The sequence below is a fragment of the Bubalus kerabau genome, chromosome 12, assembly GCF_029407905.1.
Source record: "Bubalus kerabau isolate K-KA32 ecotype Philippines breed swamp buffalo chromosome 12, PCC_UOA_SB_1v2, whole genome shotgun sequence".
Classification (NCBI taxonomy): Eukaryota; Metazoa; Chordata; class Mammalia; order Artiodactyla; family Bovidae; genus Bubalus; species Bubalus kerabau.
In genome coordinates, this window is record NC_073635.1 from 45,062,681 (window position 1) to 45,070,292 (window position 7,612).

Genomic DNA, 7,612 nt, shown 5'->3' on the forward strand with positions numbered 1-7,612 from the left:
ATCTCTAACGTAGATGTTTTATCAATGGTGCTGTATAGAAGGAGAAGTTTTGAAACTACTGTAAAAACAAGACCGACAACTGGAAGTAGGAGGCTTAAGTCCAAACCCTGACTCCAGGGAACTCCTGACTCCAAGGAACATTAATTGACAGGAGCTCATCAAACGCCTCCATACCGACACTGAAACCAAGCACCACACAAGGGCCAACAAGTTCCAGGGCAAGACATAGCAAGCAAATTCTCCAGCAACAAAGGAACACAGCCCTGAGCTTCAAGATACAGGCTGCCCAAAGTCAACCCAAAACCATAGACATCTCATAACTCATTACTGGACATTTCATTACACTCCAGAGAGAAGAAATACAGCTCCATCCACCAGAACATGGACACAAGCTTCCCTAAATAGGAAACCTTGACAAGCCACCTGTACAAACCCACACACAGCGAGGAAACACCACAATAAAGAGAACTCCACAAACTGCCAGAATACAGAAAGGACACCCCAAACTCAGCAATTTAAACAAGATGAAGAGACAGAGGAATACCCAGCAGATAAGGGAACAGGATAAATGCCCACCAAACCAAACAAAAGAGGAAGAGATAGGGAATCTACCTGATAAAGAATTCCAAATAATGATAGTGAAATTGATCCAAAATCTTGAAATTAAAATGGAATCACAGATAAATAGCCTGGAGGCAAGGATTGAGAAGATGCAAGAAAGGTTTAACAAGGACTTAGAAGAAATAAAAAAGAGTCAATATATAATGAATAATGCAATAAGTGAAATTATAAACACTCTGGAGGCAACAAATAGTAGAATAACAGAGGCAGAAGATAGGATTAGTGAACTAGAAGATAGAATGGTAGAAATAAATGAATCAGAGAGGATAAAAGAAAAACGAATTAGAAGAAATGAGGACAATCTCAGAGACCTCCAGGACAATATTAAACACTACAACATTCGAATCATAGGGGTCCCAGAAGAAGAAGACAAAAAGAAAGACCATGAGAAAATACTTGAGGAGATAATAGTTGAAAATTTCCCTAAAATGGGGAAGGAAATAATCACCCAAGTCCAAGAAACCCAGAGAGTCCCAAACAGGATAAACCCAAGGCAAAACACCCCAAGACACATATTAATCAAATTAACCAAGATCAAACACAAAGAACAAATATTAAAAGCAGCAAGGGAAAAACAACAAATAACACACAAGGGAATACCCATAAGGATAACAGCTGATCTTTCAATAGAAACTCTTCAAGCCAGGAGGGAATGGCAAGACATACTTAAAATGATGAAAGAAAATAACCTGCAGCCCAGATTATTGTACCCAGCAAGGATCTCATTCAAATATGAAGGAGAAATCAAAAGCTTTTCAGATAAGCAAAAGCTGAGAGAATTCTGCACCACCAAACCAGCTCTCCAACAAATACTAAAGGATATTCTCTAGACAGGAAACACAAAAACGGTGTATAAATTCGAACCCAAAACAATAAAGTAAATGGCAACGGGGTCATACTTATCAGTAATTACCTTAAACGTAAATGGGTTGAATGCCCCAACCAAAAGACAAAGACTGGCTGAATGGATACAAAAACAAGACCCCTACATATGTTGTCTACAAGAGACCCACCTCAAAACAGGGGACACATACAGACTGAAAGTGAAGGGCTGGAAAAAGATTTTCCATGCAAATAGGGACTAAAAGAAAGCAGAAGTAGCAATACTCATATCAGATAAAATAGACTTTAAAACAAAGACTGTGAAAAGAGACAAAGATGGTCACTACATAATGATCAAAGGATCAATCCAAGAAGAAGATATAACAATTATAAATATATATGCACCCAACACGGGAGCACTGCAGTATGTAAGACAAATGCTAACAAGTATGAAAGGAGAAATTAACAATAACACAATAACAGTGGGAGACTTTAATACCCCACTCACACCTATGGATAGATCAATTAAACAGAAAATTAACAAGGAAACACAAACTTTAAACGATACAATAGACCAGTTAGACCTAATTGATATCTATAGGACATTTCATCCCAAAACAATGAATTTCACCTTTTTCTCAAGTGCACATGGAACCTTCTCCAGGATAGATCACATCCTGGGCCATAAAGCTAGCCTTGGTAAATTCAAAAAAATAGAAATCATTCCAAGCATCTTTTCTGACCACAATGCAGTAAGATTAGATCTCAATTACAAGAGAAAAACCATTAAAAATTCCAACATATGGAGGCTGAACAACACGCTACTGAATAACCAACAGATCACAGAAGAAATCAAAAAAGAAATAAAAATTTGCATAGAAACGAATGAAAATGAAAACACAACAACCCAAAACCTGTGGGACATGGTAAAAGCAGTCCTAAGGGGAAAGTTCATAGCAATACAGGCACACCTCAAGAAACAAGAAAAAAGTCAAATAGCAATACAGGCACACCTCAAGAAACAAGAAAAAAGTCAAATAAATAACCTAACTCTACACCTAAAGCAACTAGAAAAGGAAGAAATGAAGAACCCCAGGGTTAGTAGAAGGAAAGAAATCTTAAAACTTAGAGCAGAAATAAATGCAAAAGAAACTAAAGAGATCATAGCAAAAATCAACAAAACCAAAAGCTGTTTTATTGAAAGGATAAATAAAATTGACAAACCATTAGCCAGACTCATCAAGAAACAAAGGGAGAAAAATCAAATCAATAAAATTAGAAATGAAAATGGAGAGATCACAACAGACAACACAGAAATGCAAAGGATCATAAGAGAGTACTATTGACAATTATATGCCAATAAAATGGACAACGTGGAAGAAATGGACAAATTCTTAGAAAAGTACAACTTTCCAAAACTCGACCAGGAAGAAATAGAAAATCTTAACAGACCCATCACAAGCACGGAAATTAAAACTGTAATCAAAAATCTTCCAGCAAACAAAAGCCCAGGTCCAGACGGCTTCACAGCTGATTTCTACCAAAAATTTAGAGAAGAGCTAACACCTATCCTGCTCAAACTCTTCCAGAAAATTGCAGAGGATGGTAAACTTCCAAACTCATTCTATGAGGCCACCATCACCCTAATACCAAAACCTGACAAAGATCCCACAAAAAAAGAAAACTACAGGCCAATATCACTGATGAACATAGATGCAAAAATCCTTAACAAAATTCTAGCAATCAGAATCCAACAACACATTAAAAATATCATACACCATGACCAAGTGGGCTTTATCCCAGGGATGCAAGGATTCTTCAATATCCACATCAATCAATGTAATACACCACATTAACAAATTGAAAAATAAAAACCATATGATTATCTCAATAGATGCAGAGAAAGCCTTTGACAAAATTCAACATCCATTTATGTTAAAAACTCTCCAGAAAGCAGGAATAGAAGGAACATACCTCAACATAATAAAAGCTATATATGACAAACCCACAGCAAACATCATCCTCAATGGTGAAAAATTGAAAGCATTTCCTCTAAAGTCAGGAACAAGACAAGGGTGCCCACTTTCACCATTACTATTCAACATAGTTTTGGAAGTTTTGGCCACAGCAATCAGAGCAGAAAAAGAAATTAAAGGAATCCAAATTGGAAAAGAAGAAGTAAAACTCTCACTGTTTGCAGATGACATGATCCTCTACATAGAAAACCCTAAAGACTCCACCAGAAAATTACTAGAACTAATCAATGACTATAGTAAAGTTGCAGGATATAAAATCAACACCCAGAAAGCCCTTGCATTCCTATACACTAATAATGAGAAAACAGAAAGAGAAATTAAGGAAACAATTCCATTCACCATTGCAACGGAAAGAATAAAATACTTAGGAATATATCTACCTAAAGAAACTAAAGACCTATATATAGAAAACTATAAAACATTGGTGAAAGAAATCAAAGAGGACCCTAACAGATGGAGAAATATACCATGTTCATGGATTGGAAGAATCAATATAGTGAAAATGAGTATATTACCCAAAGCAATCTATAGATTCAATGCAATCCCTATCAAGCTACCAACAGCATTCTTCACAGAGCTAGAACAAATAATTTCACAATTTGTATGGAAATACAAAAAACCTCGAATAGCCAAAGCGATCTTGAGAAAAGAATGGAACTGGAGGAATCAACCTACCTGACTTCAGGCTCTACTACAAAGCCACAGTTATCAAGACAGTATGGTACTGGCACAAAGACAGAAATACAGATCAATGGAACAAAATAGAAAGCCCAGAGATAAATCCATGCACCTATGGACACCTTATCTTTGACAAAGGAGGCAAGAATATACAATGGATTAAAGACAATCTCTTTAATAAGTGGTGCTGGGAAATCTGGTCAACCACTTGTAAAAGAATGAAACTAGAGCACTTCCTAACACCATACACAAAAATAAACTCAAAATGGATTAAAGATCTAAACGTAAGACCAGAAACTATAAAACTCCTAGAGGAGAACATAGGCAAAACACTCTCCGACATACATCACAGCAGGATCCTCTATGACCCACCTCCCAGAATATTGGAAATAAAAGCAAAAATAAACAAATGGGACCTAATTAACTTTAAAAGCTTCTGCACATCAAAGGAAACTATTAGCAAGGTGAAAAGACAGCCTTCAGAATGGGAGAAGATAATAGCAAATGAAGCAACTGACAAACAACTAATCTCGAGAATATATAAGCAACGCCTACAGCTCAACTCCAGAAAAATAAATGACCCAATCAAAAAATGGGCCAAAGAACTAAATAGACATTTCTCCAAAGAAGACATACAGATGGCTAACAAACACATGAAAAGATGCTCAACATCACTCATTATCAGAGAAATGCAAATCAAAACCACTATGAGGTACCATTTCACGCCAGTCAGAATGGCTGCGATCCAAAAGTCTACAAGTAATAAATGCTGGAGAGGGTGTGGAGAAAAGGGAAGCCTCTTACACTGTTGGTGGGAATGCAAACTAGTGCAGCCACTATGGAGAACAGTGTGGAGATTCCTTAAAAAACTGGAAATAGAACTGCCTTATGATCCAGCAATCCCAATGCTGGGCATACACACTGAGGAAACCAGAAGGGAAAGAGACACGTGTACCCCAATGTTCATCGCAGCACTGTTTATAATAGCCAGGACATGGAAGCAACCTAGATGTCCATCAGCAGATGAATGGATAAGAAAGCAGTGGTACATATACACAATGGAGTATTACTCCGCCATTAAAAAGAATACATTTGAATCAGTTCTAATGAGGTGGATGAAACTGGAGCCTATTATACAGAGTGAAGTAAGCCAGAAAGAAAAACACCGATAAAGTATACTAACGCATATATATGGAATTTAGAAAGATGGTAACAATAACCCTGTGTACGAGACAGCAAAAGAGACACTGATGTATAGAACAGTCTTATGGACTCTGTGAGAGAGGGAGAGGGTGGGAAGATTTGGGAGAATGGCATTGAGACATGTAAAATATCATGTATGAAATGAGTTGCCAGTCCAAGTTCGATGCACGATACTGGATGCTTGGGGCTGGTGCACTGGGACGACCCAGAGGGATGGAATGGGGAGGGAGGAGGGAGGAGGGTTCAGGATGGGAAACACATGTATACCTGTGGCAGATTCATTTTTATATTTGTCAAAACTAATACAATTATGTAAAGTTTAAAAATAAAATAAAATTAAATAAAAAAATAAAAATAAAAAAAATAAAAACAAGACATTTGAGGGGGATGCTTTGGAGAATTTTACTTATGTGAGTGATAAAAACAGACAGGAAGGAAGGGAAGAAGCATGGAAGGATGGAAGGAAAGAAGAAAATGAGAAAGAAAGAAACAGACTTACTGATTTGGAATTCCTGAATTAAATCAACTTTTTCACCCACTCATAGTCAGCTTTCTGGGGCTGCCTTGTCTTCCCTTGATGTAAAGGAACAGAGAAGAATGAATTTTAGGATGCTCAGATAAGTTCCCAAGAAAAAGAAGAGTTGAAATTGCAGAGTCATACTGCCTGGCTTCTTTTCCCAGACTCAGCTATAGTAAACTCACTCCTGCTATGCCATGAGTGTTATATGAAAGGAGAGAAGGGTATCACTCCCCTTGACAAGGATGGACAAGGCTCTCAGGCCTGACAACATGCATACAGTTAAGACATTGCCAACTACTTTGTGGCATCTAACCACTGTTTGGGCTTCCCTCATGGCTCAGATGGTTAAGAATCTGCCTACTATGCAGGAGACCCAGGTTTGATCCTTGGGTCAGGAAGAAGGAAATGGCTACCCTCTCTAGTATTTTTGCTAGGAGAATTCCATGACAGAGGAGGCTGGAAGGCTGTACTTCATGGGGTCACAAAGAGTCAGACATGACAGAGTGACTAACACTTTCACATGCAATGAATAAAGGAGCTGACAGACAAGGGTCAGACTACAATGTTAACGTGTGACTCTGCCCAAGGAGGAAAATATCAGGGGTGGAAGAAGTGTTCCCCTCAATATCTTCTCTGTTTTGGGAAAGTGTGTGCTGAGGGTTTTATGAGGACAATGATGAACCTTGTTTGGAACCACAATGGTGACAGTTGCCTAAGGATATATGATAGATTATGTCAGGGAAGGCTCTGTGAGCTGCCCAGTTTTCACGATCTGTAGTTGAAGGGGTTGGACAGAAAAGATATTCTTGCTTATTCTGTGTAGGATATGAAACTCGGAAACTGAAAATGTAAGGAGGTAGACTCAGTTTCCACTGTCAGGTATATGTATCCCACAGGTGCTAATGCATAAACAGACATTCTTTCTGTCTGAAATGCCTTTGACCCATTTGGTCTAAAAACTCTTATCTTCATCAAAGCCTAGGCATACCTCCTTCATAAAGCCATCTCCAATCCCTCCTTGGAGATACTTAGAGTTTGCCTTGTGAGGTCACACAGACAGTATAAAATTCTACTGTAGGGATTATCAAGTTATACCATTGCATGATACATCTTTCATTTGGATAAAGCATTATGTTTTTAGTGCCACATGTGCCAAAACTTATCTTATGTATCCTACTTTAGAAATGAGAGAAAGAGAGAGATGCCTAGCAGAAGGTGTTCCATTTGACAACTCTGTATACATGTTTTCCTGATTAATTAATTAAATTATAACACAAAGAAGGGGAAGGACACAGAATCTGGCTTGAGTTGGTCAAAGAAGATTTTGTGGACACCAGAAGCGGTATTAGGATTACATTTTTGTGCAAAGAGAGAATTTGACCCCACAGAGAAGAAGAATAGTGTAAGAGCACAGGAAACTGCTTGAGGAAAATGATGGGAAGGAATAATTGCAAGAATATAGCAAATGTGGAAGAGTTCAAGTTGGTAGCTAAGTTGTGATGTAAAACTAGACAGGAACCCAAAACAGAGAGCTTTGAATATTAAGTCAAAGAATAGGGTAACACATCCTTTAGCTAATGAAGACTTACTGAATAGGAAATAGAGATGATCAAAGTTGTACTTTAACAAGAATATACATTTAAGAGGTCTTTTAAAAGTCTCCTATAATAGTTCAGGTGAGAAATAATAGGTTCTGGGATTAGTGAATTTATTAGAACTGTGGGAGTAGTGG

At 37.7% G+C, this 7,612-nt stretch overlaps 1 non-coding gene across 1 annotated transcript; it reads left to right on the plus strand.

The window, feature by feature from the left end:
• The first annotated feature begins 6,078 nt into the window (after nucleotides 1–6,078).
• On the plus strand, nucleotides 6,079–6,201 carry LOC129624871 (U6atac minor spliceosomal RNA). The gene has a single exon (XR_008701198.1). It is a non-coding gene; the product is annotated as a U6atac minor spliceosomal RNA (small nuclear RNA).
• The last annotated feature ends 1,411 nt before the right edge of the window (nucleotides 6,202–7,612 follow it).